Genomic DNA, 15536 nt, shown 5'->3' on the forward strand with positions numbered 1-15536 from the left:
TTTCAATTCGCTCTAAACTCGAAAACTAATATGAAATTCTTAATCCTTGGGGGCCAAACCCGTCAATAGACACATTTAGGATTTTTCACAAAAATGAACTTGGAGTTTCGAGAGCTGCAGATTCCATTTCTGGGGTTCATTTTGATCATTTTTCATGATATCCAAATGTAGTCATTTTTGTCATATTTTTAACATTTTATGTGTTGTTTTCCAGCATGGACACCACCATTTCAAGTATCCATGGTTGCTTCACTGTTAGATTCAGAATCTTATGACAGCTCGACATGACGACACATGACGTCACCATTCTACCAGTGTAAAAAAAAAACAGTGTGCTACTGACAGCATCCAAGTTTGTGGGTACCAGATACGGAAGATAAGGTAGTCATACTCCCTGATCATGGTGCTGGAGGGCATGACATGTTGCGTAACACATGTAAGTAAAGTTTCATGTCCCTGTAATCTACTCTATATATATTGTGGCAGGAGGCCGGGGGTCAGACCCAGCCGGGACGCCTAGAAAGACCAGGAGGCAGTCTATATGTCCCCCAGGCCACGAGGGGGCAACCGCCCTGGATAGTGTGGGGACCACGGGGACATGGCGTAGAGGCTCAAACCCACTGGGGCCCGTGGCTACCGCCAGGGGGCACTCCAGGCCTCATGGAGCCCGGGAGATCTGCACTTCCGCCACATGTGGGAAGGTGGATGGAGGACCTTACAGGGATGCCTGGAGTGCTTCCAGGTGCTCATGTGGCACTTCCGCCACACCAGGAAGTGCTGCCGGAAGGACATCAGCGAGCGCCTGCAGCACATCTGGGTGATTATAAAAGGGGCCACCTTCCTACAGTCGGGAACTGAGAGTCGGGTGCTGGAGAAAGACGAAGCTCCAGCGATAGGAAGAAAGGCGGCCCACGGACGTTTGAAGGCCCATGTGAGGGTGTATGGTGCGGGAGCACTGTGTGCTGTGCGGGACTGTATTGGGGACATCGTGTAAATAAAGCGTGTGTTTTATTATACTGCCAGGGTCTGCCTGATGGTGTTTGGGCTACCTCTCACAATATAAAATCTTAAGCCTAAAAGTGCAAAGATTTTGTGCAACGATTTTATGTGACATTTTTATGTGACTTTTTTGTCACACTTTAAATCGGGCTTATTTTAAAACCTACGTATATATGTTTGGTATCATTCTTTTCAGAATTTATTGAACTTTAATGTGATGTTGTTAGATTTTCAGATTCTTACTCTGTTTTTAAATTATAAACTAAAAAATACCAAGAACTCACGTCCCGTAAGACGAGACTTTGTGCCAAGAACTTTAACCATGGCCGAGGCTGGAAATAAAAGACAAAGAGTAAATAACAAAGACAGCTGCTGTACAGGCTTTTAAATGTTCGAAGCGCTGCACAAGATGCAGATCAGACGGGGCGATGGCGGTGGTAGCAAGCCAGCAGCTGATCAAGCAAAGAGTAGGTAAAAAAACTGTATTTGTTTCCCATTGTATCAGCGTTTAAGAGGGGGTTTCGGAGGAGCGACTGCATCACCTTGGGGTGCATTCAGCCCCCCTCTTCACAACACGAGCGGCAGAGACGTGAAGTGGCTGGTGCGTAGCAGAGGCAAGTGGGGTTGGCAAGCGAAGCGAGCAGGGGGCAAACCCTCTAGTGACCTAATAAAACTGTAATTCTTACAAGAAAAAATAAAAGCCTTTTTGTTGCCTAGCTAGTTTCAGTTTTTTCACTCATGCGTTTTGGTTCTTGCCTTTCTAGTTTTGACCTCAAGGTTTCTCTGAGCTGTCTCCTTTTCCAATGTATTATATTTTTATTTATGTATTTTATATTTTGAATTTGAATAAGTTTTTTTTTCTGTTTTGTGGGTGAAACACCAAGAGGCGGGGCCATCATGATGTTCCTCAGTGGCCCCGCCCCCTACCTGAATATTAGGGTTGAGGAGAGTGTCCCAGTAGAGTGTCATTGATAATTGTGGAGTGTAGAGCATCATTGTGAGTACTGTTTTGATTTTGTGATTTATTGTAGATTTTTGATTGTTTCTTTGTTTTCTGATTATTGGATTACAAACTGGACTTGTTTGCCTTGAGTTTTTTATATAAATTATTTATAAGGATCCTTCATTGGCCTTTGTCTTTTTCAAGCCAGAGCTTTATAGTCATCATCTCCCTTGATAGACATTTTTGTGTATTTTAAACTTTTAAAAGTATTTTTTGCACTTTTAAATCCATGTGTATTTTGTGACCTGCACCTACTTTCTCCACCTTGTGTGCTGTTAATCACAATAGTCCCTGCATGTCTAAGCCCCACTCAAAGGATTGTTCACCATTGGTTGCTTCTTTGCTGCCTACACTATACCATGTGGTGCAGGATTCCTCTGTCTCCACATGGGAGATACCTAGGTGCACTCACCTGACCTCCCCTTCACTTTGATGGCCTCTCTATTTCCAGGGCACTTCTTAGGGGAAGACTGTCATACACCTTTTTTGAAATTGGGACCCTCTGGACTTCTAAACTGTTGTGTCTTCTCCCTGTAACCCATCTGCTGCTGGAAACCCCTTGACCTGTGCTACATAGAGTGAATCAAAAATACAAGATGGAAAAGATGACGCTGGAGATGTTGCATGAATGTTGTGACCAGCTGAACTTCATGACTTATGAGACAGTGTGATGGCCTAGAAGTCCTCAGATGCAGCTGGAAGAACTCCCAACAGTCCAAATGAACATTGCCTCCTAAAAGCAACTCTACTACCCTTGTTTTTTCCCACTTTTTGTGCTTATCAGTACATACAAGTTTCTACACATGGCAAATGAAATTTTAAATCCATACTTTCTCACTTGGTTGGCGCCTCACATATCCAGCATCCTGTGTTGATATCCTACACCTGGACATCCTCCATGTGCTTTGCACAGTCTCTCCATGTCTCAGGTTTTCCTTCCATTTTTGCATAATTTACCTACCGATTCCAAATGGATGGTTGTGTTTCTGTGGGGGTCCTGAGATGGACTGGCACCCTGTCCGGGTGTTATGGTACAGCCAGAGTTTGTTCCCAGGCTTAGGATGATTTTCACTTGGTACTTTTGTTATTTTTGAATTATTATTTTTCATGTGTTTTCTGGTTTTATGTTAATGTTGTTATTTTTATGTGTATTTAAGTTTGAATGTACTCCTTGTATTTTGTGGGTGGGACCCTCCAGAGGCAGGGTCACAATGATGTCACTACTTTAGGACCACCCTCAACCTTTATACCGAGGTGGTGGAGATGATGCCAGCATTGGAGTTCCTGGAGAGACATCTTTCTGTTGTGTTAGGGGATTTTCAGGTTTGGTGAATTTTTGTTACTAGTATTTGGACTTTGCCATTGGATCGTGGATTTGCACTTGTTTGCTTTGGGTTGCCATTTTAGAAAAATCCTTTTTGCTTATTCTTTAGCTGTCTTTTTTATTTTTAAAGAAATGAGAAGTCAAGCAAAATGACACTTTTTATTGGCTAACTAAAATATTACAATATGCAAGCTTTAAAGGCAACTCCTTCTTCAGGCAAGATTCTTATTATATCCATAATGGCTAACACAATACAACACCCTAATTCTTCATTTATGAATGTTTATGGCTTGAGTTGTCCTTTAAGCCAGAGATTTTTACTCCTTCTTCTCCTTGGAGGACATTTTTGTATATCTAGGACATTTAAAATATCTTTAAAAACCTGTTCCCCATTTCTAGGCCTGTGTAGGCCTTGAAGCCTGCCTGTTGAGTGTTGGGCCAGACTGCCTGGGTATGGCCCATCGCTAAGCAGATTGATGAAGGTTCTGGTTTGGTTTTGCTCCTTTTTTCAAAGCCTTGCAACCTTTTCATTATTTCTTGTCACCGTATTCACTTTACCAGGACCGTTTCCTGTCTTGTGCCCAGGGCTGCCAAGATAGGTTATGGACCCCCACAGCTCTGGACTGGATTGAGTGGGATTGACAGTGACAGTGTTAGTCTTTTCTCTGTTTTTTAGCACCATATACTGCACTAGTATCACGGCAACAGAGGCCAGCCTTGCACAACACACCACACCACTCCAACATGCAACACATCTGGACAGAACACCACTTTGTCGCATGTTGTGTCTGAATTAATACTGAGTTTGGTTGTCTCTGTGATGTGAAAAGAACCCAGAAAATCAGGAACAAAAACCCAGCAAGCATGTGAAGAATTCGACGACTCCACACAGAGGCAGGCTGAGCTGAGATATTAAGCAAAGTCCCTGGAGCTATCTGGATTTAAACCAAGGCCTCCTGCTGAGGCACCTCTGCTTTATACACCTGGTGTTGGGGCAAATCTAGGAGTTCATAAACCTAAAGGTTCAGGGCGTTCTCACATAGGCCAACATCCACACAACTCACATTAGGCCAATTTAACCAGCACAGCTTTAGGAGGGAGCTGGAGTACCCAGCATAAAGCCACATGGACACTGGTGAACCAGCAGACCCCTCAGAGACAACAAGTAGCTGCACATTGAACCCAAGAGCCCTTGTGAAGCAACTCACAGCAGACCAGTTTAGGGCCGACTAACCTGGAGACGTCTGGCAGTAAATCAGAGTGCGCAGAAGAATATGTGCATATGGACATTGGTGGACAATGCAGACCCTACACAGAGAGGAACCAGCTCAACAGTAGGGGGTCACCTTAACATGCACGTCCGTGTGATGTTTGCTGCATGCCATTATTTATGTCTACATGAGCTTCTAACCAGCAGTGCCTGCTTTAGTAAAAGTGCCAAGAATGACAGCAAAGTGTCCTTTTCACAAGCTTCTGCTGGCTGCACTTCACGGCATGCTGTTAAGAAAGAAGGTCACTTGTGAGACCCTAGCAGACTCAGCATTAAGGGTTAACACCATGTCATTAGGTTAAGGTTAGGCTTACCTAATACATTTTTCAGCTACATCCACATAGACACGAGCAAAAAACACAAAGAAAAAACTCTGATAATGTCTAATCACTGACAAGAATTTTGCCTGCACATAACTGCCACGCTCATGAATGCACTTTGCACCAAATACCAGTGAGGTACTTTGTAGGTAAAGCCACTTGGTATGGGGAGAAAAGAATTCTGGGAGCAGTCTGTGTGGGTCTGTAATGGGTGTCCGTTGTCAGTTTCTTCAGCACTGCTCTCTGGCACAGGTTTGTCAAGCCATTCACATTAAATCTAAGGAAACCTGGAGAACAGATACACAGTATATTATACTTGGATTAATATTACACGTTTGATTATTATTGATGTGAGTTCCAAGATATTTCAGTCCAGTCCTTATTTAAAGCTTCTTCCAGAACTATGCAAGATAAATATCCAGAATTCTGTCTCCAAAAGTCAAAATATCACGTTTTGGACATTGATGTGTAGTGATGCTACATGTTTTTGTGTCAGACGGTTAAAGTTTGTGTTTTCTGTTAAATTGAAGTTCATTCCAAAATAACCAGGGGGCTCTGTCTTTAGGCAGAGAATTGTGGGATACAGTGGGGTTTTGAGAGTATTTTTGTTTTTTGTTTCACTACACTTTGTACCATGAGGAAGGCGGTCGGGAACGCATTTTGTTCAACTTTCAACTTCCCAGTCAGAAAACAGCATTTCTGTTATGTTACAGCCTGTGATCTTTCTGTTTTTCTGCTGTTTTTGTTAGTTTTACATTATTACTTTTCCTGCTTCTGTGTTATTTCTTCTAGCCTTGCTTACTCTGCACTGTCTCATCAAAGTGGTGTCCACTCCATGGTCTTTGTGGGTGGAGCCTCAGGAGGCGGGGCCACGCTGACATCATTGCTATTGGTCCTACCTGTGCCATTGGCCGTTGGCTAGACTGAAGGACCCAGCAGTGCTTCACTGAGAGCTCTAAGGAGTTGATTGGTGGTATTGATGTTTAGTTTGAATTTATCGTTTTTCTTTTTATAATGCTGCTGTCTCTGGATTCTGCTGTTCAGATTGTGTATTGGGACATGTTCAGCTTTTTGAGCAAATTCTCTTTTTTTTTGTTACAGTTTCCTATTTTTACTAATATATTCTTCATTTATAATGATTCTGCTTTACCCTTTTATTCACAAGCCAGAAGTTTTCGGTCACCGTCTCATTTGTAGGGCATTTTGCTATATTTTAGGACTTTTTTTTTGTATTTTGAACTTTAAAGTTAATTCCCCATTTTAGGACAGTGTAGGCCAAAGCCTCTATGTAGACGTTGGGGGACTGGCTGCCTTGGAATCAGCCACTTCTGGGGTGGCCTGCTTTGTGGAACATTTTGGAGGCCTCACACTCTTTTTGTCATGTTTGAGCCTCCTATTTACAACATCTTCAGTGCCAAAGATCTAGTTGTGCAGTGTTCAGTGAAGAACAGCGGAGTGCATTTCATTTGTTGTCTTACATGTGACTCATCCTCTGGAGGATACACACACTTTAACGTCTGCCAGTAGAACTGGAAGTCAATCCTCTGCATTTGCACAGTTAACTTTCGTGACTTCAAGTATTCCTGTGATTGTATTTGTAACCTCTCATTTACTGTCACATTGGCAAACTCACACATTCATGGACTTTGGGGCTATGTACAGTAGAGAAAAAAAAGAGAGGTGCACTGTTTGGGGAGAACTAATAACGTTTTTTTTAAGAGAATGGAGTTTGGATCTTGCACTGATCCATAGGGAAGGACATGCTCTAGAATAGATTTCTGCGCAAGCTCTGATACCGATTTAGAGGTTTGATTGACATTTTTCCTGGGGAGGCTGAATTGGATATAATTGGATGCAATGCCTGTCTTATTTACACTGCTGTTATAGAGAAAAGACCTTGCCATGCATTTATGTCATATTTTCATTGTTTTTCTTTAAAAAATTATGTTTTGTGTTGAAATTATGCCCTCAGATTGCAAATGTCTGTGCTCCTGTAGGTAAAGGCCACAAAGACATGGGGAGAATTTGCAAACCACCAACAGGCAGGCCAATTTAAAGTCCCCATTTAACCCAAAACACACATTCTTGAGATGTGGGAGGAAGACTGGAATAACTGGAAAAAGGAAAAATGAAAGGAAGGACATGCAAACTCCAGACAGACCGTGACCAGGCTAGCATGTGGCAGCAGGACTCTGGGGAGCAGAGACAGCAGTGCTAACCACTGCACCACCACCCAACGTGGGGGTAAAAAAATGACACCATCAAATGCAATACTGGTCTCTGCATGTTTACTTATAAAGGCGCTTGGTGACTGTCCTTCATTGCTGCTGTCCTAGGACATATCAGTAATTCCCTCTGTCCTGCTAAACCTCCATGCTGAAGCTCTGCTGGCTTCACAATGAGACATGTAATGACGGTAGCCCCCCTGACCCTGACTCCAGGCGCGCCCAGCCTCACAACTGTCTCTCATCCTCTATAATTAAAGTCTTCCATCGGCTGAGCTTAAATGACACAAAACCCAGCTGTTTAAGGCTTTGTTGTCATGTTAGTCTTCGCAGGCTGCTGGCTTCACACATTTAGACATGGAGTGTGAATGAGGCTGCCAAGGTGCACCTATCTTGGACCCCACTTTTCCCCCTAAAAGACTTCATTCTTTTTAACAAGCAGGGTGGCTGGATGGCTTTACTGTACATGGACATGTTGACTTGTGCCATGCTGATGGTTCCTCCTTTCTTCCTCCTAGCCGCCCAAATGCTGCCAGCCACACTGAAATTGGTCTGAATAATTGAAGCCCACCCATGGCTCTCATTTAACATATGAACAATGTGCCACTTTTTCCTTTTTAACCATTCTTTTGTAGTTTTTAAGTGTGTTTTGGGTTATCGTCCCGCTGGATGATCCATGATCTTCAACCCATTCCTTGTTTTCTGATGCTGCGTAGCACATTCTGGACTAAAGTGCTCCTCTGATTTCATGTCTTTTAATATGCTCAGGACCTCCAGCACCAGAGGCAGCAAAGCAGCCCCACGACATCATGGAACCCCCATACTTAACTGCAGGTAGTGTGTACCTTTCTTTGTAAGCTTCATTTCAAAGCCTATAAACCAATCATTGATATGAATTGCCAAAGACCTCCATGTTGGTTCCATCAGTCTTCATAACATTTTTCTGGTTTCTGTAGACAGGTTTGGGTAAAAATCAGTCATGTCTTTTCGTGTTTGTCTTTCAACAGTGAGGTCATCCTTAGCATTCACTCATTCTTATGAGCTTCTACAGTAGCTCAAAAAAATAACAAAACACATCAAAACAAAAAAATGCAAAAATGAGGCCTAACCCCTAAAATGTAGCCTGAGGTATTCCTGCCTGTAGGATCCAAACTCAAATTGCCAAAATTTGACCTTACCTTATATTTTGGCTCCAGGCTATTCTGAGGCCTAATCTCAGAATTAGGCCTTTCCCTAAAGAAACCTCAAGAAAAATTCAAAACAAAGACAGGGAACCATAAGAACCTATTTAAAAAAATAATCAAATAAAAGCTCTGAAAATTTTACACAGGAAAACATCTAAAAACTGCACAAAATTATCAAGAAAGAATGTGCCTATAAAAGTGAACCCTGAACAACAAAACCTGTCCCTATTCAAAAATCATAAACCACAAAACTATAGAAAAGATCAAGAAAACCAGAAAAGTCCGCTACTTACTAATACAGAGTATAACAGCGATGTGGAGGACCTGCCACTGTGCCAGAAGAGTGGTCCTCCATCTGTACTGTGGCAGTCACTCTGTCCCCTGGAACTCGAAATGAAGGGCACAGGGCACATAGCAGAATGCACAACTCCATAAATAAACATCATACATACATACATACTACTGAGCAAAACAACATTCAAAAGATCGAAACACATAATCAATGAAAAAACATTCATAATAAGAACAACATGGATGTACATTGAAAAAATTGTTTTAAATATTTTGTGAGATTTTTACATATTTTAGGTGCTGAATTCAAAATGAAAAGCATTTTTCTCCATGTAACATTTTTTCATTAAACACATTTTAGCTGTCAATTATATAGTTTTTATTCTTTTCACACTTTAATGAATTAAATATCAATATTTTACTTTAATAGTAATTTGTTTGAGAGAGTACTTCAGGTGACGATCAACAATTTGTCCCAACCTGTTCAAGCCACAGCCATTTGGTCAGGATGACGGAGGGAGGTGGTAGATCTGGTAACGTCCTGCCATTCAGAGACAGCAATGCCTCCTTGAATGTCAGTAAAACAAAGGAGATGTTTATGGACCTGCGGAAAAGTTGGGAGCAGCAGACACCACTGCATATCGGTGAGGCCGTCATGCAGAGGGGAGAACCTTTAAATGTCTCGGTGTTTATATTAGTGAGGATCTTACCTGGTCCCACAACCCTGTTCAGTTGGGAAAGACGTTTCAACAGCATTTGTACTTCCTGGGAAATTTTGTCCTACCTGTAATTGCTTTGTCCTGGGTATGACAAAAATCTGCAAGCAAGTCCTCCAACGTACAGGGAACACTTGGGGATTGGTGGAAGTGGTGTACTGCAAACATTCCAGAAATCGGCTTATCTGCCTCAATAAAAGGATAAGTGCCATAAAAAAAACCTCGCACTGTTCCACTGTGGCACTGAGGTGTCACCCGCTGCACTTGGGCCCAATCCAGGTGGTTCATTGTGTAGTGGGTGCACACATCAGTGCATGCTCCCTACCTCCTCATCCTCCTGGCAGAATCCTTGGTAGCTGATATAAGGTACTTTTAAGAGCATTCCTATCAATGCCATGACTGGTTTGGTAACTGCTCTCTGCACGGGACCACAAAGCCTTACAGCGGGTGATCAGGTTGCCCCAAACATTTCAGGAACAGTTCTTCCATCTCTGGAGGACATTTACCATGCCAGAGTCAACAGGAGGGCTCACAACATTATAAAGGACAGCACCCACCCTCGGCACTGTCTATTCACACCCTTACCATCAGGAGAGTGAAATGACGGACTACAAGACTCAGAAACAGTTTTTATCTGCTAGCATTCAGAATTGTGACTCTTCTGCTCACAATATCTGACCAGCCAGCAATGTTATCTGTTCTGTTTGCCACTTACATAAAAGGACAAGTGTCTGTGTGTCCGCCTGGTTGATATGTCTCTGTGGTATGCCATTTGGTTTGGGATTTGTAAAAGCAGTGCTAATATTTGTGATGTGCCATCTGTTAGAGTGAAAAATGCACTGCATTTTATTACTACATGCATTACAAAATACTTTCCAATAGGTGATGCGCTGCAAATATTCACTCTGCATACGTCCAATATACAGTAACTGCCAGACATACAGAAATTGGCTTATCCACCTTAATAAAAGGCAAGAGTTTGTTTGTGTGTGTGTGTATCTGTCTGGCTGAATGATATGTCTCTGTTACAGTATATGCCATTTGGTATGGGAGTCATAAAAGCAGTGCTAACGTTAGTGATACGTCATCTGTTAAAATGAAACATGTGATGCATTTTATTACTACATGAATTGCAAAATACATTCCAACAGATGGTGCACTTGCAAACATTACAGCAATCGGCTTATCTACCTTAATAAAAGGATAAGTGCCTGTGCATTCATCCAGATGTTAGGGTTAGGAAGAAATTTTTCAAAATAGGTAAACTATGTAGAAGAAGGGTCAAAAATACCAAACTGATTAAAACAATGTTCTAAATAAGGGTCTAAAAATAAGAAAATGGGTCTTATCGGCCTATTCTGTTGTCCGACGTTATACACCAGCATCTGCAGTGTGGGAGTGACTTTCTTGTACTCGCTCAAGCCACGTGAATGAGATTTTTTTCTGTAATGCTAATGACTGATAACTTCATGTGGTGGGCAATGGAGGAGTGGAAATAACGATAAATGACTTGCATGTCAGGAAACCAAAGCCCTGACACGACCAGGCCAGAGTCGCTAATGCAGGCCAATGTGGTGGTCGGTTGGATAAGTGACACCAAGAGAAAGTGTGGGGAATGGGAAAAGAAAGAGACCACCACAAGGGACAGGGATTGGTTACGTTTTATCATACCAGACCAAATCCATGGACAGCCCACGTCACATAAAAAACACGAGGTCTCCATTGATTACATCGATTTATTTTTTATTTTTTTTGGATTATACTGTATGCTTCAACCTCAATATATGCTTTATACGTTTATATAATACTCATCATATTTGCACTGTATATTCATTGCACCACTGTATTTACTGTAGACCAGTGGTTCTCAAACTGTGGGGTGGGTCCCCCAAGGGGGAGCAAATTAACAAAAAGGGGGGTGTGAAAATGTGAAAAAAAGAAAACAGGAATCGAAAATATGAAATATACATCTATTGAAACCAAAACAAATTAACTTAAGCTACATTCTGATACTAGAAAAATAAATATAGAGTTAGATAAATGTCGATAAACGTTAAGTAGGTATAATAAAATATGCATCTATGATATATCATTAATTAAAAAAGAACAAATTGGTATTAGTGGGCTCCTTGCAAAAAAACCTTAGAGGGGCGCGATTAAAACTGTTATGAAAACTCGGGTCGCAAATACTTAAAGGTTGAGAAACGCTGTTGTAGATATTTGCTTTTCTTATCTGTTGACTATTATCACATTAGCTGTATTGTCTTGTGTTTAATTTGTGTATACTGGTGACCAGAAGAGCATGCAGAGTAAAACTATCAGTGCACAGTGTGGCTGATTGCTCATGAACTTAATGGCTTAGTAAGAGATGTTGTTCTTCCCAAGAGCTCTTGGGTTTCTGATTCACAGGTAAAAACGTATTACAGTTGGACACAACTCTCTCTTGGTGCTGAAATACAGAAGAACAGTGTGCAGCACATTTCAAGAAAGATGGATTCTTGATTTACTGCACTGGCGTAAGCGGCCTGCTGCAGAAATGTGGCAATACAATTACAAGGCAGAAGAACGGAGATCATTTATAGTCTCACCTGAAAGGTGAACTTCTTCATAATGGTAAGAAATATGCATCAATGACTGTTGCTCATTCTGTGCATTTGAAAAAAAACCAACAAGAACTTTGAAAACCTTCTCCAGAAATTGAAGCACAATGAGCACCGTCAGTTCGTATGTGAGGACCTGACAGTTTTGTGTCTCGGGGCCAAACAAAGTTCCCAAGACAGGGACAGCAGAGACAAGAACTGACATGGAGTTCAGAGGGGATGGCCCGCTAGGAGAAAAGCTACAGCTTGGTGCCAAAACCATCAGCAGACCTGGCTGGGTGGATGCTGCTGCCACTGCTTCATATCAGGTTTGGTGTAATGAAGCAGTTTGGCAAACCATAGCAAAAGATGGAGCCTGTTTGATGGATTTCAGCCCAAGGTTTCCGGGTTTGTTGGACACTAAAGAGCACATTTATACTCGACATTAAAAAAACTGCTTTCTGATGAATGAGGGGCACTCATTTCTAAGTTTTAAGGTAACAATAAAGATTCAAATTAGAAAGAAATTGTGAACATTTTATTGATTAAGTTTAAGGAATTTCGTCTCAAAGTTTACTTTTTGGAATTTTTCCCTGCAAATCTTGGAGCATTGAGTGAAGAGCAGGATGAAGGATTCCATCAGGATATCAAGGACTTGAAAAAAGGGCACCGGGAATGTTGGGATGTCAGTCTGATGACAGGCGGACTATTCCTGGATAAGTCCTAGGGATGCGCTGGAAAAAGTGGACAAGTGATGGACCACCAAACGACTAACACCAGAGAAGTTATACGGAAGTCAATGAATAGGCATGTTCTTTACATATGGTGACAGCCAGTCGAATAAGACACACAGGAGCCCCTTTTCTGGGGGAGTCTCCCAAATGCCGACTGACTTTTTATTTGATATGCCGGTGTCCCACTGCTGCCTGTTGTCTGGGTCAAGGGGACACCTCCAAAATAATAAAAACAAGTCGCCTTTGTCCTCTTGGCTGCCCTTCACTCCCGATGCTGTCTTCCAATGCTTCTCCTTGCCCACCACACTCTGCTCCTTCCGCCCGGATACACTGTTAATTGACCCACTCTCGGGGGGGGGGGTATGTGCCATGAGCCCTCACAAAGAGGGCTTCCCAAGACTCCACTCCACACAGCACAATATATGTTTAAAACTGACTAAATATCGTCAGGTCAGATTGATGTGGAGCAACACTGTGTACATGAATGAAATGTGTGATTTGTGAAGTTTTAATAACAGCCCTTTTCAGCTTTGTACTTAAATGTGACGTGATGGAAATGTCTTCATTATATTTTTTATTTTGTTCATTAGTGCTAATCAAAATAAGCCTTGACAACTAGGGTGGCACGGGGGCACAGTGGTAGTGCTGCTGCCTGTCTCACTCTACAGAGACCAGGGTTCATCACCCAGCTTGGGGGTTTGCTTGCTCATCCCCGTGTCCATGTGGGGAAGACGTACAGGTCAGGTGGATTGGGGATGTTAAGATGGTCTGTGTGTCTGTGTTCACTGCATGACGGACTGACGCCCTGTACAGGAACTGTCTCTGCCATGTGCCCTGGGCTGGCTGGGATGGGCTCCAGCCCCCCCATGGCAATGCTGAGGATTACGCGGGATTAGAGAATGGTATTATATTCATAAATAAAACAATTTTAATCAGTTTAATTTTGCAGACATGTATATTATTTAGTGAATAACAAAAATAGATAACAACAAAAAAGTGAAACTGCACTTAGGCTGAGGTTGAGACTCTGGCTAAACTGTGACACTCATATAGCCCTTCTTGGCCGGGTGTGGGGGCGTAATGTGCAGGGTCCTGGTCCATCCATGTCTGTGTGAAGCTGCATAGACATTTTACGTAAAGGTTTTGCAATAGTTCACCCTAAGCAGACAGTCCTCGTCCCACCACATCCTGACAATTCAGTGAGAGGCAAGTGCTTGACCCCACCCCCCATTTATTAAGTTTGCATACGCACAAAAGAGGGGCTTGAAATGTGCAACATATGCGTCTCACCAAGCAATTGTCGGGATTTATAAAAGAAAATGTGATGGGTGAATGTGTGTATGTTTATGGCAACTCTGACTTGTGTGTATGCAAAATTTGGGGGAAACTGGGAAATGGCGACACAAGTAAGGAAGTGAAACCAAACCATTATTAGAATAATTATAATATAGCAAAGTAACGGCTTGGTGATATGAGTTATTATAATTCATATCACTGAGACATCATTATTATGTGTGTTAATGTAACATAGCAAACCTTAAAAGCGATAAATATGATGCAGAGACTCTATTTTATAGGGCTGATGCTGTGTATTTGCACTGAAGACCTTTTTTGGTTTTTCTTCAGTTTATACAACTACTTGTTATCCCTCCTCATGTAACTGGCGGTCAGTTCAGGAATATCTCTGCCAAGCTTCACTCCATCATGCCCACTGTGCTGGAAGCTGACTAAGGAGGCGCTATGTCCAGTTCTCGTTTTTGCCAGCTTCAAAATGCAGCTTGCAGAAGTGTCCGGTTCTCCTAACAGAATCAGACCACCCTGCTGCGCTCATATTGCAATAAGGGCACCTAGTGAGAATGAAGCTGCTTTTGCTAACCAGAAGCTGTTACATTCTATTAACGCACATGTGACAAGCGATGCCAAGATGAAGCAGAAAAACATCACGTCTCTGTGGCCTTGGTCAACTTGTGGTTCATTTATTTTGAAGCAAATGAGCTTTGGCTGACCTCCATTTTTTCATCTGTTTCATGACATTCATTGTATTAGCAATTGTGACAGTGGTGAGGTTTGTCACCAGGAGGTAGGAGCGACGGATGCATTCAAGTTGGAGGTGAGATAACATCAGGGATCAGCTCTGAGCCCTTTCATATTTGCAATGGTGATGGACAGGTTTGACAGACGAGATTAGACAGGAGTCCCCGTGGACTATGATGTTTGCTCATGACATTGTGATCTGTAGCGATAGTAGGGAGCAGGTTGAGGAGACCCTGGAGAGGTGGAGATATGCTCTAGAGAGGAGAGGAATGAAGGTCAGTAGGAACAAGACAGAATACATGTGTGTAAATGAGAGGGAGGTCAGTGGAATGGTGAGGATGCAGGGAGTAGAGTTGGCGAAGGTGGATGAGTTTAAATACTTGGGATCAACAGTACAGAGTAATGGGGATTGTGTAAGAGAGGTGAAAAAGAGAGTGCAGGCAGGGTGGAATGGGTGGAGAAGAGTGTCAGGAGTAATTTGTGACAGACAGGTATCAGCAAGAGTGAAAGGGAAGATCTACAGGACAGTAGTGAGACCAGCTATGTTATAGGGGTTGGAGACGGTGGCACTGAGCAGAAAGCAGGAGACACAGCTGGAGGTGACAGAGTTAAAGATGCTAAGATTTGCATTGGGTGTGATGAGGATGGATAGGATTACAAATGAGTGCATTAGAGGGTCAGCTCAAGTTGGACGGTTGGGAGACAAAGTCAGAGAGGCGAGATTACGTTGGTTTGGACATGTGCAGAGGAGAGATGCTGGGTATATTTGGGAGAAGGATGCTAAGGATAGAGCTGCCAGGCAAGAGGAAAAGACGAAGGCTTAAGAGAAGTTTTATGGATGTGGTGAGAGAGGACAT

This window comes from Erpetoichthys calabaricus, chromosome 14 (genome assembly GCF_900747795.2).
Source record: "Erpetoichthys calabaricus chromosome 14, fErpCal1.3, whole genome shotgun sequence".
NCBI lineage: Eukaryota > Metazoa > Chordata > Cladistia > Polypteriformes > Polypteridae > Erpetoichthys > Erpetoichthys calabaricus.